Source organism: Scomber japonicus, chromosome 9 (genome assembly GCF_027409825.1).
Source record: "Scomber japonicus isolate fScoJap1 chromosome 9, fScoJap1.pri, whole genome shotgun sequence".
In the NCBI taxonomy this organism is placed as follows: domain Eukaryota; kingdom Metazoa; phylum Chordata; class Actinopteri; order Scombriformes; family Scombridae; genus Scomber; species Scomber japonicus.
The window spans coordinates 1,283,987-1,307,379 of record NC_070586.1 but is presented as its reverse complement, the minus strand read 5'-3'; the positions used below and the strand labels follow the sequence as shown (position 1 = coordinate 1,307,379).

At 49.0% G+C, this 23,393-nt stretch overlaps 52 non-coding genes across 52 annotated transcripts in view; 14 read left to right on the top strand and 38 right to left on the bottom strand.

Moving 5' to 3' along the window:
- Nucleotides 1-80: 80 nt before the first annotated feature.
- trnas-gcu (transfer RNA serine (anticodon GCU)) lies at nucleotides 81-162 on the bottom strand. The gene has a single exon. It is a non-coding gene; the product is annotated as a tRNA-Ser (tRNA).
- A 144-nt stretch (nucleotides 163-306) lies between these two features.
- On the bottom strand, nucleotides 307-388 carry trnas-gcu (transfer RNA serine (anticodon GCU)). The gene has a single exon. It is a non-coding gene; the product is annotated as a tRNA-Ser (tRNA).
- Nucleotides 389-813: 425 nt separating this feature from the next.
- Nucleotides 814-886, bottom strand: trnaa-agc (transfer RNA alanine (anticodon AGC)). Its single transcript has one exon. It is a non-coding gene; the product is annotated as a tRNA-Ala (tRNA).
- A 308-nt stretch (nucleotides 887-1,194) lies between these two features.
- On the top strand, nucleotides 1,195-1,267 carry trnaa-cgc (transfer RNA alanine (anticodon CGC)). The gene has a single exon. It is a non-coding gene; the product is annotated as a tRNA-Ala (tRNA).
- Nucleotides 1,268-1,592: 325 nt separating this feature from the next.
- trnas-gcu (transfer RNA serine (anticodon GCU)) lies at nucleotides 1,593-1,674 on the bottom strand. Its single transcript has one exon. It is a non-coding gene; the product is annotated as a tRNA-Ser (tRNA).
- Nucleotides 1,675-1,818: 144 nt separating this feature from the next.
- Nucleotides 1,819-1,900, bottom strand: trnas-gcu (transfer RNA serine (anticodon GCU)). Its single transcript has one exon. It is a non-coding gene; the product is annotated as a tRNA-Ser (tRNA).
- Nucleotides 1,901-2,705: 805 nt separating this feature from the next.
- Nucleotides 2,706-2,778, top strand: trnaa-cgc (transfer RNA alanine (anticodon CGC)). The gene has a single exon. It is a non-coding gene; the product is annotated as a tRNA-Ala (tRNA).
- Nucleotides 2,779-3,103: 325 nt separating this feature from the next.
- On the bottom strand, nucleotides 3,104-3,185 carry trnas-gcu (transfer RNA serine (anticodon GCU)). Its single transcript has one exon. It is a non-coding gene; the product is annotated as a tRNA-Ser (tRNA).
- Nucleotides 3,186-3,991: 806 nt separating this feature from the next.
- Nucleotides 3,992-4,064, top strand: trnaa-cgc (transfer RNA alanine (anticodon CGC)). Its single transcript has one exon. It is a non-coding gene; the product is annotated as a tRNA-Ala (tRNA).
- A 325-nt stretch (nucleotides 4,065-4,389) lies between these two features.
- trnas-gcu (transfer RNA serine (anticodon GCU)) lies at nucleotides 4,390-4,471 on the bottom strand. Its single transcript has one exon. It is a non-coding gene; the product is annotated as a tRNA-Ser (tRNA).
- A 144-nt stretch (nucleotides 4,472-4,615) lies between these two features.
- Nucleotides 4,616-4,697, bottom strand: trnas-gcu (transfer RNA serine (anticodon GCU)). The gene has a single exon. It is a non-coding gene; the product is annotated as a tRNA-Ser (tRNA).
- A 425-nt stretch (nucleotides 4,698-5,122) lies between these two features.
- Nucleotides 5,123-5,195, bottom strand: trnaa-agc (transfer RNA alanine (anticodon AGC)). The gene has a single exon. It is a non-coding gene; the product is annotated as a tRNA-Ala (tRNA).
- A 308-nt stretch (nucleotides 5,196-5,503) lies between these two features.
- trnaa-cgc (transfer RNA alanine (anticodon CGC)) lies at nucleotides 5,504-5,576 on the top strand. The gene has a single exon. It is a non-coding gene; the product is annotated as a tRNA-Ala (tRNA).
- Nucleotides 5,577-5,901: 325 nt separating this feature from the next.
- trnas-gcu (transfer RNA serine (anticodon GCU)) lies at nucleotides 5,902-5,983 on the bottom strand. Its single transcript has one exon. It is a non-coding gene; the product is annotated as a tRNA-Ser (tRNA).
- A 144-nt stretch (nucleotides 5,984-6,127) lies between these two features.
- On the bottom strand, nucleotides 6,128-6,209 carry trnas-gcu (transfer RNA serine (anticodon GCU)). Its single transcript has one exon. It is a non-coding gene; the product is annotated as a tRNA-Ser (tRNA).
- Nucleotides 6,210-6,633: 424 nt separating this feature from the next.
- On the bottom strand, nucleotides 6,634-6,706 carry trnaa-agc (transfer RNA alanine (anticodon AGC)). The gene has a single exon. It is a non-coding gene; the product is annotated as a tRNA-Ala (tRNA).
- Nucleotides 6,707-7,014: 308 nt separating this feature from the next.
- On the top strand, nucleotides 7,015-7,087 carry trnaa-cgc (transfer RNA alanine (anticodon CGC)). The gene has a single exon. It is a non-coding gene; the product is annotated as a tRNA-Ala (tRNA).
- A 325-nt stretch (nucleotides 7,088-7,412) lies between these two features.
- trnas-gcu (transfer RNA serine (anticodon GCU)) lies at nucleotides 7,413-7,494 on the bottom strand. The gene has a single exon. It is a non-coding gene; the product is annotated as a tRNA-Ser (tRNA).
- A 424-nt stretch (nucleotides 7,495-7,918) lies between these two features.
- Nucleotides 7,919-7,991, bottom strand: trnaa-agc (transfer RNA alanine (anticodon AGC)). The gene has a single exon. It is a non-coding gene; the product is annotated as a tRNA-Ala (tRNA).
- Nucleotides 7,992-8,297: 306 nt separating this feature from the next.
- trnaa-cgc (transfer RNA alanine (anticodon CGC)) lies at nucleotides 8,298-8,370 on the top strand. Its single transcript has one exon. It is a non-coding gene; the product is annotated as a tRNA-Ala (tRNA).
- Nucleotides 8,371-8,695: 325 nt separating this feature from the next.
- Nucleotides 8,696-8,777, bottom strand: trnas-gcu (transfer RNA serine (anticodon GCU)). Its single transcript has one exon. It is a non-coding gene; the product is annotated as a tRNA-Ser (tRNA).
- Nucleotides 8,778-9,583: 806 nt separating this feature from the next.
- trnaa-cgc (transfer RNA alanine (anticodon CGC)) lies at nucleotides 9,584-9,656 on the top strand. Its single transcript has one exon. It is a non-coding gene; the product is annotated as a tRNA-Ala (tRNA).
- A 325-nt stretch (nucleotides 9,657-9,981) lies between these two features.
- trnas-gcu (transfer RNA serine (anticodon GCU)) lies at nucleotides 9,982-10,063 on the bottom strand. Its single transcript has one exon. It is a non-coding gene; the product is annotated as a tRNA-Ser (tRNA).
- A 144-nt stretch (nucleotides 10,064-10,207) lies between these two features.
- On the bottom strand, nucleotides 10,208-10,289 carry trnas-gcu (transfer RNA serine (anticodon GCU)). Its single transcript has one exon. It is a non-coding gene; the product is annotated as a tRNA-Ser (tRNA).
- Nucleotides 10,290-10,713: 424 nt separating this feature from the next.
- trnaa-agc (transfer RNA alanine (anticodon AGC)) lies at nucleotides 10,714-10,786 on the bottom strand. Its single transcript has one exon. It is a non-coding gene; the product is annotated as a tRNA-Ala (tRNA).
- A 308-nt stretch (nucleotides 10,787-11,094) lies between these two features.
- On the top strand, nucleotides 11,095-11,167 carry trnaa-cgc (transfer RNA alanine (anticodon CGC)). The gene has a single exon. It is a non-coding gene; the product is annotated as a tRNA-Ala (tRNA).
- A 325-nt stretch (nucleotides 11,168-11,492) lies between these two features.
- Nucleotides 11,493-11,574, bottom strand: trnas-gcu (transfer RNA serine (anticodon GCU)). The gene has a single exon. It is a non-coding gene; the product is annotated as a tRNA-Ser (tRNA).
- Nucleotides 11,575-12,380: 806 nt separating this feature from the next.
- On the top strand, nucleotides 12,381-12,453 carry trnaa-cgc (transfer RNA alanine (anticodon CGC)). The gene has a single exon. It is a non-coding gene; the product is annotated as a tRNA-Ala (tRNA).
- A 325-nt stretch (nucleotides 12,454-12,778) lies between these two features.
- Nucleotides 12,779-12,860, bottom strand: trnas-gcu (transfer RNA serine (anticodon GCU)). Its single transcript has one exon. It is a non-coding gene; the product is annotated as a tRNA-Ser (tRNA).
- A 144-nt stretch (nucleotides 12,861-13,004) lies between these two features.
- Nucleotides 13,005-13,086, bottom strand: trnas-gcu (transfer RNA serine (anticodon GCU)). The gene has a single exon. It is a non-coding gene; the product is annotated as a tRNA-Ser (tRNA).
- Nucleotides 13,087-13,511: 425 nt separating this feature from the next.
- Nucleotides 13,512-13,584, bottom strand: trnaa-agc (transfer RNA alanine (anticodon AGC)). Its single transcript has one exon. It is a non-coding gene; the product is annotated as a tRNA-Ala (tRNA).
- A 692-nt stretch (nucleotides 13,585-14,276) lies between these two features.
- Nucleotides 14,277-14,358, bottom strand: trnas-gcu (transfer RNA serine (anticodon GCU)). The gene has a single exon. It is a non-coding gene; the product is annotated as a tRNA-Ser (tRNA).
- Nucleotides 14,359-14,502: 144 nt separating this feature from the next.
- Nucleotides 14,503-14,584, bottom strand: trnas-gcu (transfer RNA serine (anticodon GCU)). The gene has a single exon. It is a non-coding gene; the product is annotated as a tRNA-Ser (tRNA).
- A 425-nt stretch (nucleotides 14,585-15,009) lies between these two features.
- trnaa-agc (transfer RNA alanine (anticodon AGC)) lies at nucleotides 15,010-15,082 on the bottom strand. The gene has a single exon. It is a non-coding gene; the product is annotated as a tRNA-Ala (tRNA).
- Nucleotides 15,083-15,788: 706 nt separating this feature from the next.
- trnas-gcu (transfer RNA serine (anticodon GCU)) lies at nucleotides 15,789-15,870 on the bottom strand. Its single transcript has one exon. It is a non-coding gene; the product is annotated as a tRNA-Ser (tRNA).
- Nucleotides 15,871-16,014: 144 nt separating this feature from the next.
- On the bottom strand, nucleotides 16,015-16,096 carry trnas-gcu (transfer RNA serine (anticodon GCU)). The gene has a single exon. It is a non-coding gene; the product is annotated as a tRNA-Ser (tRNA).
- Nucleotides 16,097-16,518: 422 nt separating this feature from the next.
- trnaa-agc (transfer RNA alanine (anticodon AGC)) lies at nucleotides 16,519-16,591 on the bottom strand. The gene has a single exon. It is a non-coding gene; the product is annotated as a tRNA-Ala (tRNA).
- A 308-nt stretch (nucleotides 16,592-16,899) lies between these two features.
- trnaa-cgc (transfer RNA alanine (anticodon CGC)) lies at nucleotides 16,900-16,972 on the top strand. The gene has a single exon. It is a non-coding gene; the product is annotated as a tRNA-Ala (tRNA).
- A 325-nt stretch (nucleotides 16,973-17,297) lies between these two features.
- Nucleotides 17,298-17,379, bottom strand: trnas-gcu (transfer RNA serine (anticodon GCU)). Its single transcript has one exon. It is a non-coding gene; the product is annotated as a tRNA-Ser (tRNA).
- Nucleotides 17,380-17,804: 425 nt separating this feature from the next.
- trnaa-agc (transfer RNA alanine (anticodon AGC)) lies at nucleotides 17,805-17,877 on the bottom strand. Its single transcript has one exon. It is a non-coding gene; the product is annotated as a tRNA-Ala (tRNA).
- A 308-nt stretch (nucleotides 17,878-18,185) lies between these two features.
- On the top strand, nucleotides 18,186-18,258 carry trnaa-cgc (transfer RNA alanine (anticodon CGC)). The gene has a single exon. It is a non-coding gene; the product is annotated as a tRNA-Ala (tRNA).
- Nucleotides 18,259-18,583: 325 nt separating this feature from the next.
- trnas-gcu (transfer RNA serine (anticodon GCU)) lies at nucleotides 18,584-18,665 on the bottom strand. Its single transcript has one exon. It is a non-coding gene; the product is annotated as a tRNA-Ser (tRNA).
- A 425-nt stretch (nucleotides 18,666-19,090) lies between these two features.
- Nucleotides 19,091-19,163, bottom strand: trnaa-agc (transfer RNA alanine (anticodon AGC)). The gene has a single exon. It is a non-coding gene; the product is annotated as a tRNA-Ala (tRNA).
- Nucleotides 19,164-19,469: 306 nt separating this feature from the next.
- On the top strand, nucleotides 19,470-19,542 carry trnaa-cgc (transfer RNA alanine (anticodon CGC)). Its single transcript has one exon. It is a non-coding gene; the product is annotated as a tRNA-Ala (tRNA).
- A 325-nt stretch (nucleotides 19,543-19,867) lies between these two features.
- trnas-gcu (transfer RNA serine (anticodon GCU)) lies at nucleotides 19,868-19,949 on the bottom strand. The gene has a single exon. It is a non-coding gene; the product is annotated as a tRNA-Ser (tRNA).
- A 144-nt stretch (nucleotides 19,950-20,093) lies between these two features.
- trnas-gcu (transfer RNA serine (anticodon GCU)) lies at nucleotides 20,094-20,175 on the bottom strand. Its single transcript has one exon. It is a non-coding gene; the product is annotated as a tRNA-Ser (tRNA).
- Nucleotides 20,176-20,600: 425 nt separating this feature from the next.
- trnaa-agc (transfer RNA alanine (anticodon AGC)) lies at nucleotides 20,601-20,673 on the bottom strand. The gene has a single exon. It is a non-coding gene; the product is annotated as a tRNA-Ala (tRNA).
- Nucleotides 20,674-20,981: 308 nt separating this feature from the next.
- Nucleotides 20,982-21,054, top strand: trnaa-cgc (transfer RNA alanine (anticodon CGC)). The gene has a single exon. It is a non-coding gene; the product is annotated as a tRNA-Ala (tRNA).
- A 325-nt stretch (nucleotides 21,055-21,379) lies between these two features.
- Nucleotides 21,380-21,461, bottom strand: trnas-gcu (transfer RNA serine (anticodon GCU)). The gene has a single exon. It is a non-coding gene; the product is annotated as a tRNA-Ser (tRNA).
- Nucleotides 21,462-22,267: 806 nt separating this feature from the next.
- Nucleotides 22,268-22,340, top strand: trnaa-cgc (transfer RNA alanine (anticodon CGC)). The gene has a single exon. It is a non-coding gene; the product is annotated as a tRNA-Ala (tRNA).
- Nucleotides 22,341-22,665: 325 nt separating this feature from the next.
- Nucleotides 22,666-22,747, bottom strand: trnas-gcu (transfer RNA serine (anticodon GCU)). The gene has a single exon. It is a non-coding gene; the product is annotated as a tRNA-Ser (tRNA).
- A 634-nt stretch (nucleotides 22,748-23,381) lies between these two features.
- Nucleotides 23,382-23,393, bottom strand: part of trnaa-agc (transfer RNA alanine (anticodon AGC)) — a 73-nt gene continuing 61 nt past the window's right edge. The window contains exon 1 of the tRNA in view: nucleotides 23,382-23,393. This exon is cut by the window's right edge and continues 61 nt beyond it. This is a non-coding gene — a tRNA (tRNA-Ala).

Genomic DNA, 23,393 nt, shown 5'->3' with positions numbered 1-23,393 from the left:
TGGCTGTAAATCCAGGCCTTGATGGTGGAGCCAGTTAGCTCGATGACGTGACAACACAGCTGACTAAAGTGGAGTTGCTGCGACGAGGATGGGATTCGAACCCACGCGTGCAGAGCACAATGGATTAGCAGTCCATCGCCTTAACCACTCGGCCACCTCGTCTGTTAACAGGCAGGTTGAAAGCCCATTTTCTCGTGTCTTTGTTTGGACACGCTGTGAAACAGAATGTAGCCAAGTGACGTGAGATTCACGGTGGAAAGCGTGCTCGGTAAGACTCAAACACTGCAGAGTTATGTGCGGATAGAGCGACGAGGATGGGATTCGAACCCACGCGTGAAGAGCACAATGGATTAGCAGTCCATCGCCTTAACCACTCGGCCACCTCGTCTGTTAACGAGCAGGTTGAAAGTCCATCTTCTCGCGTTTGTCGTGTTTGGACACGCTGTGAAACACAGTGAGGTCAGGTGACGTGACTGGAGGTGTGAATAGGTGAGACACCTCTTTGGAAGGATTGAATCATAGCTGGCAGTCTAACAGCCCGTTCACGCATACAGACGTGAACACTGGAGACACAGCAGGACGCCTTTCATTGTCAAACCAACTCTGATAAACTGCCAACGCTACCCAAAGGGAAGTTGAGGAAAGTTCAACTTGATGCAAAAGTTAAGAGAAAAAAAAGGTAGAGTGGGAAGAGAAATCAGGCTAGCAAAGTGCTTACAGTACATGTAGGAGAGCTCTCTTCATATGAATTCTTTGTTGCAGCGCACAATAAAGTTGAAGGCAATATTGCATCCTCAACGAAAGAAAGCCTTGTGGAGAATGCGGGCATCGATCCCGCTACCTCTCGCATGCTAAGCGAGCGCTCTACCATTTGAGCTAATTCCCCTGTCTTAAGTCTTTCAAGACTGTCGATCGCTCTCTCCGGCAGTCTGGAAATGAGGCTTTTCTCGTTGGCTTGTAGTCATGTGAACGCGGAGGACTGAATTGAACAGGACTCCAACTCACGCGTGCAGAGCACAATGGATTAACAGGTTTTTACACACACCCGGAAGGTGTGGAGGGTCTAATTTGTACACTTTGTAAGTGGATGAACCAAAGACAAAAAAGTTGTTCCACTGCCAGGAACATGAATCCTCCAGAGGGGCGGAAGTATGCGAAGCGCAGCGGGGAGCTAGACGACCTCAGCTTCTTGCAGGGGAATTAGCTCAAGTGGTAGAGCGCTCGCTTCGCATGTGAGAGGTAGCGGGATCGATGCCCGCATTCTCCAGAAGGCCTTTACCTATTTCCTCAACTGACTCAGGGAAGCTTGGCCACAGGGCTGGTTGGTAAACTCTTTTAGTTGGGAGGGTAAAAGAAAGTGGACACATGTAACAAGCTGTGATAGCTTCGTGCAATTTGGACCGTCTGTACCCTAGTAGGTATGTGAGGAAGGTCTTTGGACACGGCTTACTTTTGGTCAGTGGTGCGTGGATTGATTTGGCCTCCTTGGCTGGATGAACTGAACTGAATTAATGGCTGTAAATACAGGCCTTGATGGTGGAGCCAGTTAGCTCGATGACGTGACAACACAGCTGACTAAAGTGGAGTTGCTGCGACGAGGATGGGATTCGAACCCACGCGTGCAGAGCACAATGGATTAGCAGTCCATCGCCTTAACCACTCGGCCACCTCGTCTGTTAACAGGCAGGTTGAAAGCCCATTTTCTCGTGTCTTTGTTTGGACACGCTGTGAAACAGAATGTAGCCAAGTGACGTGAGATTCACGGTGGAAAGCGTGCTCGGTAAAACTCAAACACTGCAGAGTTATGTGCGGATAGAGCGACGAGGATGGGATTCGAACCCACGCATGCAGAGCACAATGGATTAGCAGTCCATCGCCTTAACCACTCGGCCACCTCGTCTGTTAACGAGCAGGTTGAAAGTCCATCTTCTCGCGTTTGTCGTGTTTGGACACGCTGTGAAACACAGTGAGGTCAGGTGACGTGACTGGAGGTGTGAATAGGTGAGACACCTCTTTGGAAGGATTGAATCATAGCTGGCAGTCTAACAGCCCGTTCACGCATACAGACGTGAACACTGGAGACACAGCAGGACGCCTTTCATTGTCAAACCAACTCTGATAAACTGCCAACGCTACCCAAAGGGAAGTTGAGGAAAGTTCAACTTGATGCAAAAGTTAAGAGAAAAAAAGGTGGAGTGGGAAGAGAAATCAGGCTAGCAAAGTGCTTACAGTACATGTAGGAGAGCTCTCTTCATATGAATTCTTTGTTGCAGCGCACAATAAAGTTGAAGGCAATATTGCGTCCTCAAAGAAAGAAAGCCTTGTGGAGAATGCGGGCATCGATCCCGCTACCTCTCACATGCTAAGCGAGCGCTCTACCATTTGAGCTAATTCCCCTGTCTTAAGTCTTTCCAGACTGTCGATCGCTCTCTCCGGCAGTCTGGAAATGAGGCTTTTCTCGTTGGCTTGTAGTCATGTGAACGCGGAGGACTGAATTGAACAGGACTCCAACTCACGCATGCAGAGCACAATGGATTAACAGGTTTTTACACACACCCGGAAGGTGTGGAGGGTCTAATTTGTACACTTTGTAAGTGGATGAACCAAAGACAAAAAAGTTGTTCCACTGCCAGGAACATGAATCCTCCAGAGGGGCGGAAGTATGCGAAGCGCAGCGAGGAGCTAGACGACCTTAGCTTCCTGCAGGGGAATTAGCTCAAGTGGTAGAGCGCTCGCTTCGCATGTGAGAGGTAGCGGGATCGATGCCCGCATTCTCCAGAAGGCCTTTACCTATTTCCTCAACTGACTCAGGGAAGCTTGGCCACAGGGCTGGTTGGTAAACTCTTTTAGTTGGGAGGGTAAAAGAAAGTGGACACATGTAACAAGCTGTGATAGCTTCGTGCAATTTGGACCGTCTGTACCCTAGTAGGTATGTGAGGAAGGTCTTTGGACACGACTTACTTTTGGTCAGTGGTGCGTGGATTGATTTGGCCTCCTTGGCTGGATGAACTGAACTGAATTAATGGCTGTAAATCCAGGCCTTGATGGTGGAGCCAGTTAGCTCGATGACGTGACAACACAGCTGACTAAAGTGGAGTTGCTGCGACGAGGATGGGATTCGAACCCACGCGTGCAGAGCACAATGGATTAGCAGTCCATCGCCTTAACCACTCGGCCACCTCGTCTGTTAACGAGCAGGTTGAAAGTCCATCTTCTCGCGTTTGTCGTGTTTGGACACGCTGTGAAACACAGTGAGGTCAGGTGACGTGACTGGAGGTGTGAATAGGTGAGACACCTCTTTGGAAGGATTGAATCATAGCTGGCAGTCTAACAGCCCGTTCACGCATACAGACGTGAAGACTGGAGACACAGCAGGACGCCTTTCATTGTCAAACCAACTCTGATAAACTGCCAACGCTACCCAAAGGGAAGTTTAGGAAAGTTCAACTTGATGCAAAAGTTAAGAGAAAAAAAAGGTGGAGTGGGAAGAGAAATCAGGCTAGCAAAGTGCTTACAGTACATGTAGGAGAGCTCTCTTCATATGAATTCTTTGTTGCAGCGCACAATAAAGTTGAAGGCAATATTGCGTCCTCAAAGAAAGAAAGCCTTGTGGAGAATGCGGGCATCGATCCCGCTACCTCTCGCATGCTAAGCGAGCGCTCTACCATTTGAGCGAATTCCCCTGTCTTAAGTCTTTCAAGACTGTCGATCGCTCTCTCCGGCAGTCTGGAAATGAGGCTTTTCTCGTTGGCTTGTAGTCATGTGAACGCGGAGGACTGAATTGAACAGGACTCCAACTCACGCGTGCAGAGCACAATGGATTAACAGGTTTTTACACACACCCGGAAGGTGTGGAGGGTCTAATTTGTACACTTTCTAAGTGGATGAACCAAAGACAAAAAAGTTGTTCCACTTCCAGGAACATGAATCCTCCAGAGGGGAGGAAGTATGCGAAGCGCAGCGAGGAGCAAGACGACCTCAGCTTCCTGCAGGGGAATTAGCTCAAGTGGTAGAGCGCTCGCTTCGCATGTGAGAGGTAGCGGGATCGATGCCCGCATTCTCCAGAAGGCCTTTACCTATTTCCTCAACTGACTCAGGGAAACTTGGCCACAGGGCTGGTTGGTAAACTCTTTTAGTTGGGAGGGTAAAAGAAAGTGGACACATGTAACAAGCTGTGATAGCTTCGTGCAATTTGGACCGTCTGTACCCTAGTAGGTATGTGAGGAAGGTCTTTGGACACGACTTACTTTTGGTCAGTGGTGCGTGGATTGATTTGGCCTCCTTGGCTGGATGAACTGAACTGAATTAATGGCTGTAAATCCAGGCCTTGATGGTGGAGCCAGTTAGCTCGATGACGTGACAACACAGCTGACTAAAGTGGAGTTGCTGCGACGAGGACGGGATTCGAACCCACGCGTGCAGAGCACAATGGATTAGCAGTCCATCGCCTTAACCACTCGGCCACCTCGTCTGTTAACAGGCAGGTTGAAAGCCCATTTTCTCGTGTCTTTGTTTGGACACGCTGTGAAACAGAATGTAGCCAAGTGACGTGAGATTCACGGTGGAAAGCGTGCTCGGTAAGACTCAAACACTGCAGAGTTATGTGCGGATAGAGCGACGAGGATGGGATTTGAACCCACGCGTGCAGAGCACAATGGATTAGCAGTCCATCGCCTTAACCACTCGGCCACCTCGTCTGTTAACGAGCAGGTTGAAAGTCCATCTTCTCGCGTTTGTCGTGTTTGGACACGCTGTGAAACACAGTGAGGTCAGGTGACGTGACTGGAGGTGTGAATAGGTGAGACACCTCTTTGGAAGGATTGAATCATAGCTGGCAGTCTAACAGCCCATTCACGCATACAGACGTGAACACTGGAGACACAGCAGGACGCCTTTCATTGTCAAACCAACTCTGATAAACTGCCAACGCTACCCAAAGGGAAGTCGAGGAAAGTTCAACTTGATGCAAAAGTTAAGAGAAAAAAAAGGTGGAGTGGGAAGAGAAATCAGGCTAGCAAAGTGCTTACAGTACAAGTAGGAGAGCTCTCTTCATATGAATTCTTTGTTGCAGCGCACAATAAAGTTGAAGGCAATATTGCGTCCTCAAAGAAAGAAAGCCTTGTGGAGAATGCGGGCATCGATCCCGCTACCTCTCGCATGCTAAGCGAGCGCTCTACCATTTGAGCTAATTCCCCTGTCTTACGTCTTTCAAGACTGTCGATCGCTCTCTCCGGCAGTCTGGAAATGAGGCTTTTCTCGTTGGCTTGTAGTCATGTGAACGCGGAGGACTGAATTGAACAGGACTCCAACTCACGCGTGCAGAGCACAATGGATTAACAGGTTTTTACACACACCCGGAAGGTGTGGAGGGTCTAATTTGTACACTTTCTAAGTGGATGAACCAAAGACAAAAAAGTTGTTCCACTGCCAGGAACATGAATCCTCCAGAGGGGCGGAAGTATGCGAAGCGCAGCGAGGAGCTAGACGACCTTAGCTTCCTGCAGGGGAATTAGCTCAAGTGGTAGAGCGCTCGCTTCGCATGTGAGAGGTAGCGGGATCGATGCCCGCATTCTCCAGAAGGCCTTTACCTATTTCCTCAACTGACTCAGGGAAGCTTGGCCACAGGGCTGGTTGGTAAACTCTTTTAGTTGGGAGGGTAAAAGAAAGTGGACACATGTAACAAGCTGTGATAGCTTCCTGCAATTTGGACCGTCTGTACCCTAGTAGGTATGTGAGGAAGGTCTTTGGACACGACTTACTTTTGGTCAGTGGTGCGTGGATTGATTTGGCCTCCTTGGCTGGATGAACTGAACTGAATTAATGGCTGTAAATACAGGCCTTGATGGTGGAGCCAGTTAGCTCGATGACGTGACAACACAGCTGACTAAAGTGGAGTTGCTGCGACGAGGATGGGATTCGAACCCACGCGTGCAGAGCACAATGGATTAGCAGTCCATCGCCTTAACCACTCGGCCACCTCGTCTGTTAACAGGCAGGTTGAAAGCCCATTTTCTCGTGTCTTTGTTTGGACACGCTGTGAAACAGAATGTAGCCAAGTGACGTGAGATTCACGGTGGAAAGCGTGCTCGGTAAGACTCAAACACTGCAGAGTTATGTGCGGATAGAGCGACGAGGATGGGATTTGAACCCACGCGTGCAGAGCACAATGGATTAGCAGTCCATCGCCTTAACCACTCGGCCACCTCGTCTGTTAACGAGCAGGTTGAAAGTCCATCTTCTCGCGTTTGTCGTGTTTGGACACGCTGTGAAACACAGTGAGGTCAGGTGACGTGACTGGAGGTGTGAATAGGTGAGACACCTCTTTGGAAGGATTGAATCATAGCTGGCAGTCTAACAGCCCGTTCACGCATACAGACGTGAACACTGGAGACACAGCAGGACGCCTTTCATTGTCAAACCAACTCTGATAAACTGCCAACGCTACCCAAAGGGAAGTTGAGGAAAGTTCAACTTGATGCAAAAGTTAAGAGAAAAAAAGGTGGAGTGGGAAGAGAAATCAGGCTAGCAAAGTGCTTACAGTACAAGTAGGAGAGCTCTCTTCATATGAATTCTTTGTTGCAGCGCACAATAAAGTTGAAGGCAATATTGCGTCCTCAAAGAAAGAAAGCCTTGTGGAGAATGCGGGCATCGATCCCGCTACCTCTCGCATGCTAAGCGAGCGCTCTACCATTTGAGCTAATTCCCCTGTCTTAAGTCTTTCAAGACTGTCGATCGCTCTCTCCGGCAGTCTGGAAATGAGGCTTTTCTCGTTGGCTTGTAGTCATGTGAACGCGGAGGACTGAATTGAACAGGACTCCAACTCACGCGTGCAGAGCACAATGGATTAACAGGTTTTTACACACACCCGGAAGGTGTGGAGGGTCTAATTTGTACACTTTGTAAGTGGATGAACCAAAGACAAAAAAGTTGTTCCACTTCCAGGAACATGAATCCTCCAGAGGGGAGGAAGTATGCGAAGCGCAGCGAGGAGCAAGACGACCTCAGCTTCCTGCAGGGGAATTAGCTCAAGTGGTAGAGCGCTCGCTTCGCATGTGAGAGGTAGCGGGATCGATGCCCGCATTCTCCAGAAGGCCTTTACCTATTTCCTCAACTGACTCAGGGAAGCTTGGCCACAGGGCTGGTTGGTAAACTCTTTTAGTTGGGAGGGTAAAAGAAAGTGGACACATGTAACAAGCTGTGATAGCTTCCTGCAATTTGGACCGTCTGTACCCTAGTAGGTATGTGAGGAAGGTCTTTGGACACGACTTACTTTTGGTCAGTGGTGCGTGGATTGATTTGGCCTCCTTGGCTGGATGAACTGAACTGAATTAATGGCTGTAAATACAGGCCTTGATGGTGGAGCCAGTTAGCTCGATGACGTGACAACACAGCTGACTAAAGTGGAGTTGCTGCGACGAGGATGGGATTCGAACCCACGCGTGCAGAGCACAATGGATTAGCAGTCCATCGCCTTAACCACTCGGCCACCTCGTCTGTTAACGAGCAGGTTGAAAGTCCATCTTCTCGCGTTTGTCGTGTTTGGACACGCTGTGAAACACAGTGAGGTCAGGTGACGTGACTGGAGGTGTGAATAGGTGAGACACCTCTTTGGAAGGATTGAATCATAGCTGGCAGTCTAACAGCCCGTTCACGCATACAGACGTGAACACTGGAGACACAGCAGGACGCCTTTCATTGTCAAACCAACTCTGATAAACTGCCAACGCTACCCAAAGGGAAGTTGAGGAAAGTTCAACTTGATGCAAAAGTTAAGAGAAAAAAAGGTGGAGTGGGAAGAGAAATCAGGCTAGCAAAGTGCTTACAGTACAAGTAGGAGAGCTCTCTTCATATGAATTCTTTGTTGCAGCGCACAATAAAGTTGAAGGCAATATTGCGTCCTCAAAGAAAGAAAGCCTTGTGGAGAATGCGGGCATCGATCCCGCTACCTCTCGCATGCTAAGCGAGCGCTCTACCATTTGAGCTAATTCCCCTGTCTTAAGTCTTTCAAGACTGTCGATCGCTCTCTGGCAGTCTGGAAATGAGGCTTTTCTCGTTGGCTTGTAGTCATGTGAACGCGGAGGACTGAATTGAACAGGACTCCAACTCACGCGTGCAGAGCACAATGGATTAACAGGTTTTTACACACACCCGGAAGGTGTGGAGGGTCTAATTTGTACACTTTCTAAGTGGATGAACCAAAGACAAAAAAGTTGTTCCACTTCCAGGAACATGAATCCTCCAGAGGGGAGGAAGTATGCGAAGCGCAGCGAGGAGCAAGACGACCTCAGCTTCCTGCAGGGGAATTAGCTCAAGTGGTAGAGCGCTCGCTTCGCATGTGAGAGGTAGCGGGATCGATGCCCGCATTCTCCAGAAGGCCTTTACCTATTTCCTCAACTGACTCAGGGAAGCTTGGCCACAGGGCTGGTTGGTAAACTCTTTTAGTTGGGAGGGTAAAAGAAAGTGGACACATGTAACAAGCTGTGATAGCTTCGTGCAATTTGGACCGTCTGTACCCTAGTAGGTATGTGAGGAAGGTCTTTGGACACGGCTTACTTTTGGTCAGTGGTGCGTGGATTGATTTGGCCTCCTTGGCTGGATGAACTGAACTGAATTAATGGCTGTAAATCCAGGCCTTGATGGTGGAGCCAGTTAGCTCGATGACGTGACAACACAGCTGACTAAAGTGGAGTTGCTGCGACGAGGATGGGATTCGAACCCACGCGTGCAGAGCACAATGGATTAGCAGTCCATCGCCTTAACCACTCGGCCACCTCGTCTGTTAACGAGCAGGTTGAAAGTCCATCTTCTCGCGTTTGTCGTGTTTGGACGCGCTGTGAAACACAGTGAGGTCAGGTGACGTGACTGGAGGTGTGAATAGGTGAGACACCTCTTTGGAAGGATTGAATCATAGCTGGTAGTCTAACAGCCCGTTCACGCATACAGACGTGAACACTGGAGACACAGCAGGACGCCTTTCATTGTCAAACCAACTCTGATAAACTGCCAACGCTACCCAAAGGGAAGTTGAGGAAAGTTCAACTTGATGCAAAAGTTAAGAGAAAAAAAAGGTGGAGTGGGAAGAGAAATCAGGCTAGCAAAGTGCTTACAGTACATGTAGGAGAGCTCTCTTCATATGAATTCTTTGTTGCAGCGCACAATAAAGTTGAAGGCAATATTGCGTCCTCAAAGAAAGAAAGCCTTGTGGAGAATGCGGGCATCGATCCCGCTACCTCTCGCATGCTAAGCGAGCGCTCTACCATTTGAGCGAATTCCCCTGTCTTAAGTCTTTCAAGACTGTCGATCGCTCTCTCCGGCAGTCTGGAAATGAGGCTTTTCTCGTTGGCTTGTAGTCATGTGAACGCGGAGGACTGAATTGAACAGGACTCCAACTCACGCGTGCAGAGCACAATGGATTAACAGGTTTTTACACACACCCGGAAGGTGTGGAGGGTCTAATTTGTACACTTTGTAAGTGGATGAACCAAAGACAAAAAAGTTGTTCCACTGCCAGGAACATGAATCCTCCAGAGGGGCGGAAGTATGCGAAGCGCAGCGGGGAGCTAGACGACCTCAGCTTCTTGCAGGGGAATTAGCTCAAGTGGTAGAGCGCTCGCTTCGCATGTGAGAGGTAGCGGGATCGATGCCCGCATTCTCCAGAAGGCCTTTACCTATTTCCTCAACTGACTCAGGGAAGCTTGGCCACAGGGCTGGTTGGTAAACTCTTTTAGTTGGGAGGGTAAAAGAAAGTGGACACATGTAACAAGCTGTGATAGCTTCCTGCAATTTGGACCGTCTGTACCCTAGTAGGTATGTGAGGAAGGTCTTTGGACACGACTTACTTTTGGTCAGTGGTGCGTGGATTGATTTGGCCTCCTTGGCTGGATGAACTGAACTGAATTAATGGCTGTAAATACAGGCCTTGATGGTGGAGCCAGTTAGCTCGATGACGTGACAACACAGCTGACTAAAGTGGAGTTGCTGCGACGAGGATGGGATTCGAACCCACGCGTGCAGAGCACAATGGATTAGCAGTCCATCGCCTTAACCACTCGGCCACCTCGTCTGTTAACAGGCAGGTTGTAAGCCCATTTTCTCGTGTCTTTGTTTGGACACGCTGTGAAACAGAATGTAGCCAAGTGACGTGAGATTCACGGTGGAAAGCGTGCTCGGTAAGACTCAAACACTGCAGAGTTATGTGCGGATAGAGCGACGAGGATGGGATTTGAACCCACGCGTGCAGAGCACAATGGATTAGCAGTCCATCGCCTTAACCACTCGGCCACCTCGTCTGTTAACGAGCAGGTTGAAAGTCCATCTTCTCGCGTTTGTCGTGTTTGGACACGCTGTGAAACACAGTGAGGTCAGGTGACGTGACTGGAGGTGTGAATAGGTGAGACACCTCTTTGGAAGGATTGAATCATAGCTGGCAGTCTAACAGCCCGTTCACGCATACAGACGTGAAGACTGGAGACACAGCAGGACGCCTTTCATTGTCAAACCAACTCTGATAAACTGCCAACGCTACCCAAAGGGAAGTTGAGGAAAGTTCAACTTGATGCAAAAGTTAAGAGAAAAAAAGGTGGAGTGGGAAGAGAAATCAGGCTAGCAAAGTGCTTACAGTACAAGTAGGAGAGCTCTCTTCATATGAATTCTTTGTTGCAGCGCACAATAAAGTTGAAGGCAATATTGCGTCCTCAAAGAAAGAAAGCCTTGTGGAGAATGCGGGCATCGATCCCGCTACCTCTCGCATGCTAAGCGAGCGCTCTACCATTTGAGCTAATTCCCCTGTCTTAAGTCTTTCAAGACTGTCGATCGCTCTCTCCGGCAGTCTGGAAATGAGGCTTTTCTCGTTGGCTTGTAGTCATGTGAACGCGGAGGACTGAATTGAACAGGACTCCAACTCACGCGTGCAGAGCACAATGGATTAACAGGTTTTTACACACACCCGGAAGGTGTGGAGGGTCTAATTTGTACACTTTCTAAGTGGATGAACCAAAGACAAAAAAGTTGTTCCACTTCCAGGAACATGAATCCTCCAGAGGGGAGGAAGTATGCGAAGCGCAGCGAGGAGCAAGACGACCTCAGCTTCCTGCAGGGGAATTAGCTCAAGTGGTAGAGCGCTCGCTTCGCATGTGAGAGGTAGCGGGATCGATGCCCGCATTCTCCAGAAGGCCTTTACCTATTTCCTCAACTGACTCAGGGAAGCTTGGCCACAGGGCTGGTTGGTAAACTCTTTTAGTTGGGAGGGTAAAAGAAAGTGGACACATGTAACAAGCTGTGATAGCTTCGTGCAATTTGGACCGTCTGTACCCTAGTAGGTATGTGAGGAAGGTCTTTGGACACGGCTTACTTTTGGTCAGTGGTGCGTGGATTGATTTGGCCTCCTTGGCTGGATGAACTGAACTGAATTAATGGCTGTAAATCCAGGCCTTGATGGTGGAGCCAGTTAGCTCGATGACGTGACAACACAGCTGACTAAAGTGGAGTTGCTGCGACGAGGATGGGATTCGAACCCACGCGTGCAGAGCACAATGGACTAGCAGTCCATCGCCTTAACCACTCGGCCACCTCGTCTGTTAACGAGCAGGTTGAAAGTCCATCTTCTCGCGTTTGTCGTGTTTGGACGCGCTGTGAAACACAGTGAGGTCAGGTGACGTGACTGGAGGTGTGAATAGGTGAGACACCTCTTTGGAAGGATTGAATCATAGCTGGCAGTCTAACAGCCCGTTCACGCATACAGACGTGAACACTGGAGACACAGCAGGACGCCTTTCATTGTCAAACCAACTCTGATAAACTGCCAACGCTACCCAAAGGAAAGTTGAGGAAAGTTCAACTTGATGCAAAAGTTAAGAGAAAAAAAAGGTGGAGTGGGAAGAGAAATCAGGCTAGCAAAGTGCTTACAGTACATGTAGGAGAGCTCTCTTCATATGAATTCTTTGTTGCAGCGCACAATAAAGTTGAAGGCAATATTGCGTCCTCAAAGAAAGAAAGCCTTGTGGAGAATGCGGGCATCGATCCCGCTACCTCTCGCATGCTAAGCGAGCGCTCTACCATTTGAGCGAATTCCCCTGTCTTAAGTCTTTCAAGACTGTCGATCGCTCTCTCCGGCAGTCTGGAAATGAGGCTTTTCTCGTTGGCTTGTAGTCATGTGAACGCGGAGGACTGAATTGAACAGGACTCCAACTCACGCGTGCAGAGCACAATGGATTAACAGGTTTTTACACACACCCGGAAGGTGTGGAGGGTCTAATTTGTACACTTTCTAAGTGGATGAACCAAAGACAAAAAAGTTGTTCCACTTCCAGGAACATGAATCCTCCAGAGGGGAGGAAGTATGCGAAGCGCAGCGAGGAGCAAGACGACCTCAGCTTCCTGCAGGGGAATTAGCTCAAGTGGTAGAGCGCTCGCTTCGCATGTGAGAGGTAGCGGGATCGATGCCCGCATTCTCCAGAAGGCCTTTACCTATTTCCTCAACTGACTCAGGGAAGCTTGGCCACAGGGCTGGTTGGTAAACTCTTTTAGTTGGGAGGGTAAAAGAAAGTGGACACATGTAACAAGCTGTGATAGCTTCGTGCAATTTGGACCGTCTGTACCCTAGTAGGTATGTGAGGAAGGTCTTTGGACACGGCTTACTTTTGGTCAGTGGTGCGTGGATTGATTTGGCCTCCTTGGCTGGATGAACTGAACTGAATTAATGGCTGTAAATCCAGGCCTTGATGGTGGAGCCAGTTAGCTCGATGACGTGACAACACAGCTGACTAAAGTGGAGTTGCTGCGACGAGGATGGGATTCGAACCCACGCGTGCAGAGCACAATGGATTAGCAGTCCATCGCCTTAACCACTCGGCCACCTCGTCTGTTAACGAGCAGGTTGAAAGCCCATTTTCTCGTGTCTTTGTTTGGACACGCTGTGAAACAGAATGTAGCCAAGTGACGTGAGATTCACGGTGGAAAGCGTGCTCGGTAAGACTCAAACACTGCAGAGTTATGTGCGGATAGAGCGACGAGGATGGTATTCGAACCCACGCGTGCAGAGCACAATGGATTAGCAGTCCATCGCCTTAACCACTCGGCCACCTCGTCTGTTAACGAGCAGGTTGAAAGTCCATCTTCTCGCGTTTGTCGTGTTTGGACACGCTGTGAAACACAGTGAGGTCAGGTGACGTGACTGGAGGTGTGAATAGGTGAGACACCTCTTTGGAAGGATTGAATCATAGCTGGCAGTCTAACAGCCCGTTCACGCATACAGACGTGAACACTGGAGACACAGCAGGACGCCTTTCATTGTCAAACCAACTCTGATAAACTGCCAACGCTACCCAAAGGGAAGTTGAGGAAAGTTCAACTTGATGCAAAAGTTAAGAGAAAAAAAAGGTGGAGTGGGAAGAGAAATCAGGCTAGCAAAGTGCTTACAGTACATGTAGGAGAGCTCTCTTCATATGAATTCTTTGTTGCAGCGCACAATAAAGTTGAAGGCAATATTGCGTCCTCAACGAAAGAAAGCCTTGTGGAGAATGCGGGCATCGATCCCGCTACCTCTCGCATGCTAAGCGAGCGCTCTACCATTTGAGCTAATTCCCCTGTCTTAAGTCTTTCAAGACTGTCGATCGCTCTCTCCGGCAGTCTGGAAATGAGGCTTTTCTCGTTGGCTTGTAGTCATGTGAACGCGGAGGACTGAATTGAACAGGACTCCAACTCACGCGTGCAGAGCACAATGGATTAACAGGTTTTTACACACACCCGGAAGGTGTGGAGGGTCTAATTTGTACACTTTCAAAGACAAAAAAGTTGTTCCACTTCCAGGAACATGAATCCTCCAGAGGGGCGGAAGTATGCGAAGCACAGCGAGGAGCTAGACGACCTCAGCTTCCTGCAGGGGAATTAGCTCAAGTGGTAGAGCGCTCGCTTCGCATGTGAGAGGTAGCGGGATCGATGTCCGCATTCTCCAGAAGGCCTTTACCTATTTCCTCAACTGACTCAGGGAAGCTTGGCCACAGGGCTGGTTGGTAAACTCTTTTAGTTGGGAGGGTAAAAGAAAGTGGACACATGTAACAAGCTGTGATAGCTTCCTGCAATTTGGACCGTCTGTACCCTTGTAGGTATGTGAGGAAGGTCTTTGGACACGACTTACTTTTGGTCAGTGGTGCGTGGATTGATTTGGCCTCCTTGGCTGGATGAACTGAACTGAATTAATGGCTGTAAATCCAGGCCTTGATGGTGGAGCCAGTTAGCTCGATGAAGTGACAACACAGCTGACTAAAGTGGAGTTGCTGCGACGAGGATGGGATTCGAACCCACGCGTGCAGAGCACAATGGATTAGCAGTCCATCGCCTTAACCACTCGGCCACCTCGTCTGTTAACAGGCAGGTTGTAAGCCCATTTTCTCGTGTCTTTGTTTGGACACGCTGTGAAACAGAATGTAGCCAAGTGACGTGAGATTCACGGTGGAAAGCGTGCTCAGTAAGACTCAAACACTGCAGAGTTATGTGCGGATAGAGCGACGAGGATGGGATTCGAACCCACGCGTGCAGAGCACAATGGATTAGCAGTCCATCGCCTTAACCACTCGGCCACCTCGTCTGTTAACGAGCAGGTTGAAAGTCCATCTTCTCGCGTTTGTCGTGTTTGGACGCGCTGTGAAACACAGTGAGGTCAGGTGACGTGACTGGAGGTGTGAATAGGTGAGACACCTCTTTGGAAGGATTGAATCATAGCTGGCAGTCTAACAGCCCGTTCACGCATACAGACGTGAACACTGGAGACACAGCAGGACGCCTTTCATTGTCAAACCAACTCTGATAAACTGCCAACGCTACCCAAAGGGAAGTTGAGGAAAGTTCAACTTGATGCAAAAGTTAAGAGAAAAAAAAGGTGGAGTGGGAAGAGAAATCAGGCTAGCAAAGTGCTTACAGTACATGTAGGAGAGCTCTCTTCATATGAATTCTTTGTTGCAGCGCACAATAAAGTTGAAGGCAATATTGCGTCCTCAAAGAAAGAAAGCCTTGTGGAGAATGCGGGCATCGATCCCGCTACCTCTCGCATGCTAAGCGAGCACTCTACCATTTGAGCTAATTCCCCTGTCTTAAGTCTTTCAAGACTGTCGATCGCTCTCTCCGGCAGTCTGGAAATGAGGCTTTTCTCGTTGGCTTGTAGTCATGTGAACGCGGAGGACTGAATTGAACAGGACTCCAACTCACGCGTGCAGAGCACAATGGATTAACAGGTTTTTACACACACCCGGAAGGTGTGGAGGGTCTAATTTGTACACTTTCTAAGTGGATGAACCAAAGACAAAAAAGTTGTTCCACTTCCAGGAACATGAATCCTCCAGAGGGGCGGAAGTATGCGAAGCGCAGCGAGGAGCTAGACGACCTCAGCTTCCTGCAGGGGAATTAGCTCAAGTGGTAGAGCGCTCGCTTCGCATGTGAGAGGTAGTGGGATCGATGCCCGCATTCTCCAGAAGGCCTTTACCTATTTCCTCAACTGACTCAGGGAAGCTTGGCCACAGGGCTGGTTGATAAACTCTTTTAGTTGGGAGGGTAAAAGAAAGTGGACACATGTAACAAGCTGTGATAGCTTCGTGCAATTTGGACCGTCTGTACCCTAGTAGGTATGTGAGGAAGGTCTTTGGACACGGCTTACTTTTGGTCAGTGGTGCGTGGATTGATTTGGCCTCCTTGGCTGGATGAACTGAACTGAATTAATGGCTGTAAATCCAGGCCTTGATGGTGGAGCCAGTTCGCTCGATGACGTGACAAGACAGCTGACTAAAGTGGAGTTGCTGCGACGAGGATGGGATTCGAACCCACGCGTGCAGAGCACAATGGATTAGCAGTCCATCGCCTTAACCACTCGGCCACCTCGTCTGTTAACAGGCAGGTTGAAAGCCCATTTTCTCGTGTCTTTGTTTGGACACGCTGTGAAACAGAATGTAGCCAAGTGACGTGAGATTCACGGTGGAAAGCGTGCTCGGTAAGACTCAAACACTGCAGAGTTATGTGCGGATAGAGCGACGAGGATGGGATTCGAACCCACGCGTGCAGAGCACAATGGATTAGCAGTCCATCGCCTTAACCACTCGGCCACCTCGTCTGTCAACGAGCAGGTTGAAAGTCCATCTTCTCGTGTCTTTGTTTGGACACGCTGTGAAACACAGTGAGGTCAGGTGACGTGACTGGAGGTGTGAATAGGTGAGACACCTCTTTGGAAGGATTGAATCATAGCTGGCAGTCTAACAGCCCGTTCACGCATACAGACGTGAACACTGGAGACACAGCAGGACGCCTTTCATTGTCAAACCAACTCTGATAAACTGCCAACGCTACCCAAAGGGAAGTTGAGGAAAGTTCAACTTGATGCAAAAGTTAAGAGAAAAAAAAGGTGGAGTGGGAAGAGAAATCAGGCTAGCAAAGTGCTTACAGTACATGTAGGAGAGCTCTCTTCATATGAATTCTTTGTTGCAGCGCACAATAAAGTTGAAGGCAATATTGCGTCCTCAAAGAAAGAAAGCCTTGTGGAGAATGCGGGCATCGATCCCGCTACCTCTCGCATGCTAAGCGAGCGCTCTACCATTTGAGCTAATTCCCCTGTCTTAAGTCTTTCAAGACTGTCGATCGCTCTCTCCGGCAGTCTGGAAATGAGGCTTTTCTCGTTGGCTTGTAGTCATGTGAACGCGGAGGACTGAATTGAACAGGACTCCAACTCACGCGTGCAGAGCACAATGGATTAACAGGTTTTTACACACACCCGGAAGGTGTGGAGGGTCTAATTTGTACACTTTCTAAGTGGATGAACCAAAGACAAAAAAGTTGTTCCACTTCCAGGAACATGAATCCTCCAGAGGGGCGGAAGTATGCGAAGCGCATCGAGGAGCTAGATGACCTCAGTTTCCTGCAGGGGAATTAGCTCAAGTGGTAGAGCGCTCGCTTCGCATGTGAGAGGTAGCGGGATCGATGCCCGCATTCTCCAGAAGGCCTTTACCTATTTCCTCAACTGACTCAGGGAAGCTTGGCCACAGGGCTGGTTGGTAAACTCTTTTAGTTGGGAGGGTAAAAGAAAGTGGACACATGTAACAAGCTGTGATAGCTTCCTGCAATTTGGACCGTCTGTACCCTAGTAGGTATGTGAGGAAGGTCTTTGGACACGACTTACTTTTGGTCAGTGGTGCGTGGATTGATTTGGCCTCCTTGGCTGGATGAACTGAACTGAATTAATGGCTGTAAATCCAGGCCTTGATGGTGGAGCCAGTTAGCTCGATGACGTGACAACACAGCTGACTAAAGTGGAGTTGCTGCGACGAGGATGGGATTCGAACCCACGCGTGCAGAGCACAATGGATTAGCAGTCCATCGCCTTAACCACTCGGCCACCTCGTCTGTTAACGAGCAGGTTGAAAGTCCATCTTCTCGCGTTTGTCGTGTTTGGACGCGCTGTGAAACACAGTGAGGTCAGGTGACGTGACTGGAGGTGTGAATAGGTGAGACACCTCTTTGGAAGGATTGAATCATAGCTGGCAGTCTAACAGCCCGTTCACGCATACAGACGTGAACACTGGAGACACAGCAGGACGCCTTTCATTGTCAAACCAACTCTGATAAACTGCCAACGCTACCCAAAGGGAAGTTGAGGAAAGTTCAACTTGATGCAAAAGTTAAGAGAAAAAAAAGGTGGAGTGGGAAGAGAAATCAGGCTAGCAAAGTGCTTACAGTACATGTAGGAGAGCTCTCTTCATATGAATTCTTTGTTGCAGCGCACAATAAAGTTGAAGGCAATATTGCGTCCTCAAAGAAAGAAAGCCTTGTGGAGAATGCGGGCATCGATCCCACTACCTCTCGCATGCTAAGCGAGCGCTCTACCATTTGAGCTAATTCCCCTGTCTTAAGTCTTTCAAGACTGTCGATCGCTCTCTCCGGCAGTCTGGAAATGAGGCTTTTCTCGTTGGCTTGTCGTCATGTGAACGCGGAGGACTGAATTGAACAGGACTCCAACTCACGCGTGCAGAGCACAATGGATTAACAGGTTTTTACACACACCCGGAAGGTGTGGAGGGTCTAATTTGTACACTTTCTAAGTGGATGAACCAAAGACAAAAAAGTTGTTCCACTGCCAGGAACATGAATCCTCCAGAGGGGAGGAAGTATGCGAAGCGCAGCGAGGAGCTAGACGACCTCAGCTTCCTGCAGGGGAATTAGCTCAAGTGGTAGAGCGCTCGCTTCGCATGTGAGAGGTAGCGGGATCGATGCCCGCATTCTCCAGAAGGCCTTTACCTATTTCCTCAACTGACTCAGGGAAGCTTGGCCACAGGGCTGGTTGGTAAACTCTTTTAGTTGGGAGGGTAAAAGAAAGTGGACACATGTAACAAGCTGTGATAGCTTCCTGCAATTTGGACCGTCTGTACCCTTGTAGGTATGTGAGGAAGGTCTTTGGACACGACTTACTTTTGGTCAGTGGTGCGTGGATTGATTTGGCCTCCTTGGCTGGATGAACTGAACTGAATTAATGGCTGTAAATCCAGGCCTTGATGGTGGAGCCAGTTAGCTCGATGACGTGACAACACAGCTGACTAAAGTGGAGTTGCTGCGACGAGGATGGGATTCGAACCCACGCGTGCAGAGCACAATGGATTAGCAGTCCATCGCCTTAACCACTCGGCCACCTCGTCTGTTAACGAGCAGGTTGAAAGTCCATCTTCTCGCGTTTGTCGTGTTTGGACACGCTGTGAAACACAGTGAGGTCAGGTGACGTGACTGGAGGTGTGAATAGGTGAGACACCTCTTTGGAAGGATTGAATCATAGCTGGCAGTCTAACAGCCCGTTCACGCATACAGACGTGAAGACTGGAGACACAGCAGGACGCCTTTCATTGTCAAACCAACTCTGATAAACTGCCAACGCTACCCAAAGGGAAGTTGAGGAAAGTTCAACTTGATGCAAAAGTTAAGAGAAAAAAAAGGTGGAGTGGGAAGAGAAATCAGGCTAGCAAAGTGCTTACAGTACATGTAGGAGAGCTCTCTTCATATGAATTCTTTGTTGCAGCGCACAATAAAGTTGAAGGCAATATTGCGTCCTCAAAGAAAGAAAGCCTTGTGGAGAATGCGGGCATCGATCCCGCTACCTCTCGCATGCTAAGCGAGCGCTCTACCATTTGAGCTAATTCCCCTGTCTTAAGTCTTTCAACACTGTCGATCGCTCTCTCCGGCAGTCTGGAAATGAGGCTTTTCTCGTTGGCTTGTAGTCATGTGAACGCGGAGGACTGAATTGAACAGGACTCCAACTCGCGTGCAGAGCACAATGGATTAACAGGTTTTTACACACACCTGGAAGGTGTGGAGGGTCTATTTTGTACACTTTCTAAGTGGATGAACCAAAGACAAAAAAGTTGTTCCACTTCCAGGAACATGAATCCTCCAGAGGGGCGGAAGTATGCGAAGCGCAGCGAGGAGCTAGACGACCTCAGCTTCCTGCAGGGGAATTAGCTCAAGTGGTAGAGCGCTCGCTTCGCATGTGAGAGGTAGCGGGATCGATGCCCGCATTCTCCAGAAGGCCTTTACCTATTTCCTCAACTGACTCAGGGAAGCTTGGCCACAGGGCTGGTTGGTAAACTATTTTAGTTGGGAGGGTAAAAGAAAGTCGACACATGTAACAAGCTGTGATAGCTTCCTGCAATTTGGACCGTCTGTACCCTAGTAGGTATGTGAGGAAGGTCTTTGGACACGACTTACTTTTGGTCAGTGGTGCGTGGATTGATTTGGCCTCCTTGGCTGGATGAACTGAACTGAATTAATGGCTGTAAATCCAGGCCTTGATGGTGGAGCCAGTTAGCTCGATGACGTGACAACACAGCTGACTAAAGTGGAGTTGCTGCGACGAGGATGGGATTCGAACCCACGCGTGCAGAGCACAATGGATTAGCAGTCCATCGCCTTAACCACTCGGCCACCTCGTCTGTTAACAGGCAGGTTGTAAGCCCATTTTCTCGTGTCTTTGTTTGGACACGCTGTGAAACAGAATGTAGCCAAGTGACGTGAGATTCACAGTGGAAAGCGTGCTCGGTAAGACTCAAACACTGCAGAGTTATGTGCGGATAGAGCGACGAGGATGGGATTCGAACCCACGCGTGCAGAGCACAATGGATTAGCAGTCCATCGCCTTAACCACTCGGCCACCTCGTCTGTCAACGAGCAGGTTGAAAGTCCATCTTCTCGCGTTTGTCGTGTTTGGACACGCTGTGAAACACAGTGAGGTCAGGTGACATGACTGGAGGTGTGAATAGGTGAGACACCTCTTTGGAAGGATTGAATCATAGCTGGCAGTCTAACAGCCCGTTCACGCATACAGACGTGAACACTGGAGACACAGCAGGACGCCTTTCATTGTCAAACCAACTCTGATAAACTGCCAACGCTACCCAAAGGGAAGTTGAGGAAAGTTCAACTTGATGCAAAAGTTAAGAGAAAAAAAAGGTGGAGTGGGAAGAGAAATCAGGCTAGCAAAGTGCTTACAGTACATGTAGGAGAGCTCTCTTCATATGAATTCTTTGTTGCAGCGCACAATAAAGTTGTAGGCAATATTGCGTCCTCAAAGAAAGAAAGGCTTGTGGAGAATGCGGGCATCGATCCCGCTACCTCTCGCATGCTAAGCGAGCACTCTACCATTTGAGCTAATTCCCCTGTCTTAAGTCTTTCAAGACTGTCGATCGCTCTCTCCGGCAGTCTGGAAATGAGGCTTTTCTCGTTGGCTTGTAGTCATGTGAACGCGGAGGACTGAATTGAACAGGACTCCAACTCACGCGTGCAGAGCACAATGGATTAACAGGTTTTTACACACACCTGGAAGGTGTGGAGGGTGTAATTTGTACACTTTCTAAGTGGATGAACCAAAGACAAAAAAGTTGTTCCACTTCCAGGAACATGAATCCTCCAGAGGGGCGGAAGTATGCGAAGCGCAGCGAGGAGCTAGACGACCTCAGCTTCCTGCAGGGGAATTAGCTCAAGTGGTAGAGCGCTCGCTTCGCATGTGAGAGGTAGCGGGATCGATGCCCGCATTCTCCAGAAGGCCTTTACCTATTTCCTCAACTGACTCAGGGAAGCTTGGCCACAGGGCTGGTTGGTAAACTCTTTCAGTTGGGAGGGTAAAAGAAAGTGGACACATGTAACAAGCTGTGATAGCTTCCTGCAATTTGGACCGTCTGTGCCCCAGTAGGTATGTGAGGAAGGTCTTTGGACACGACTTACTTTTGGTCAGTGGTGCGTGGATTGATTTGGCCTCCTTGGGTGGATGAACTGAACTGAATTAATGGCTGTAAATCCAGGCCTTGATGGTGGAGCCAGTTAGCTCGATGACGTGACAACACAGCTGACTAAAGTGGAGTTGCTGCGACGAGGATGGGATTCGAACCCACGCGTGCAGAGCACAATGGATTAGCAGTCCATCGCCTTAACCACTCGGCCACCTCGTCTGTTAACAGGCAGGTTGAAAGTCCATCTTCTCGCGTTTGTCGTGTTTGGACACGCTGTGAAACACAGTGAGGTCAGGTGACGTGACTGGAGGTGTGAATAGGTGAGACACCTCTTTGGAAGGATTGAATCATAGCTGGCAGTCTAACAGCCCGTTCACGCATACAGACGTGAACACTGGAGACACAGCAGGACGCCTTTCATTGTCAAACCAACTCTGATAAACTGCCAACGCTACCCAAAGGGAAGTCGAGGAAAGTTCAACTTGATGCAAAAGTTAAGAGAAAAAAAAGGTGGAGTGGGAAGAGAAATCAGGCTAGCAAAGTGCTTACAGTACATGTAGGAGAGCTCTCTTCATATGAATTCTTTGTTGCAGCGCACAATAAAGTTGAAGGCAATATTGCGTCCTCAAAGAAAGAAAGCCTTGTGGAGAATGCGGGCATCGATCCCTCTACCTCTCGCATGCTAAGCGAGCGCTCTACCATTTGAGCTAATTCCCCTGTCTTAAGTCTTTCAAGACTGTCGATCGCTCTCTCCGGCAGTCTGGAAATGAGGCTTTTCTCGTTGGCTTGTAGTCATGTGAACGCGGAGGACTGAATTGAACAGGACTCCAACTCACGCGTGCAGAGCACAATGGATTAACAGGTTTTTACACACACCCGGAAGGTGTGGAGGGTCTAATTTGTACACTTTCTAAGTGGATGAACCAAAGACAAAAAAGTTGTTCCACTTCCAGGAACATGAATCCTCCAGAGGGGCGGAAGTATGCGAAGCGCAGCGAGGAGCTAGACGACCTCAGCTTCCTGCAGGGGAATTAGCTCAAGTGGTAGAGCGCTCGCTTCGCATGTGAGAGGTAGCGGGATCGATGCCCGCATTCTCCAGAAGGCCTTTACCTATTTCCTCAACTGACTCAGGGAAGCTTGGCCACAGGGCTGGTTGGTAAACTCTTTTAGTTGGGAGGGTAAAAGAAAGTGGACACATGTAACAAGCTGTGATAGCTTCCTGCAATTTGGACCGTCTGTACCCTTGTAGGTATGTGAGGAAGGTCTTTGGACACGACTTACTTTTGGTCAGTGGTGCGTGGATTGATTTGGCCTCCTTGGCTGGATGAACTGAACTGAATTAATGGCTGTAAATCCAGGCCTTGATGGTGGAGCCAGTTAGCTCGATGACGTGACAACACAGCTGACTAAAGTGGAGTTGCTGCGACGAGGATGGGATTCGAACCCACGCGTGCAGAGCACAATGGATTAGCAGTCCATCGCCTTAACCACTCGGCCACCTCGTCTGTTAACAGGCACGTTGAAAGCCCATTTTCTCGTGTCTTTGTTTGGACACGCTGTGAAACAGAATGTAGCCAAGTGACGTGAGATTCACGGTGGAAAGCGTGCTCGGTAAGACTCAAACACTGCAGAGTTATGTGCGGATAGAGCGACGAGGATGGGATTCGAACCCACGCGTGCAGAGCACAATGGATTAGCAGTCCATCGCCTCGTCTGTTAACGAGCAGGTCGAAAGTCCATCTTCTCGCGTTTGTCGTGTTTGGACACGCTGTGAAACACAGTGAGGTCAGGTGACGTGACTGGAGGTGTGAATAGGTGAGACACCTCTTTGGAAGGATTGAATCATAGCTGGCAGTCTAACAGCCCGTTCACGTATACAGACGTGAACACTGGAGACACAGCAGGACGCCTTTCATTGTCAAACCAACTCTGATAAACTGCCAACGCTACCCAAAGGGAAGTTGAGGAAAGTTCAACTTGATGCAAAAGTTAAGAGAAAAAAAAGGTGGAGTGGGAAGAGAAATCAGGCTAGCAAAGTGCTTACAGTACATGTAGGAGAGCTCTCTTCATATGAATTCTTTGTTGCAGCGCACAATAAAGTTGAAGGCAATATTGTGTTCTCAAAGAAAGAAAGCCTTGTGGAGAATGCGG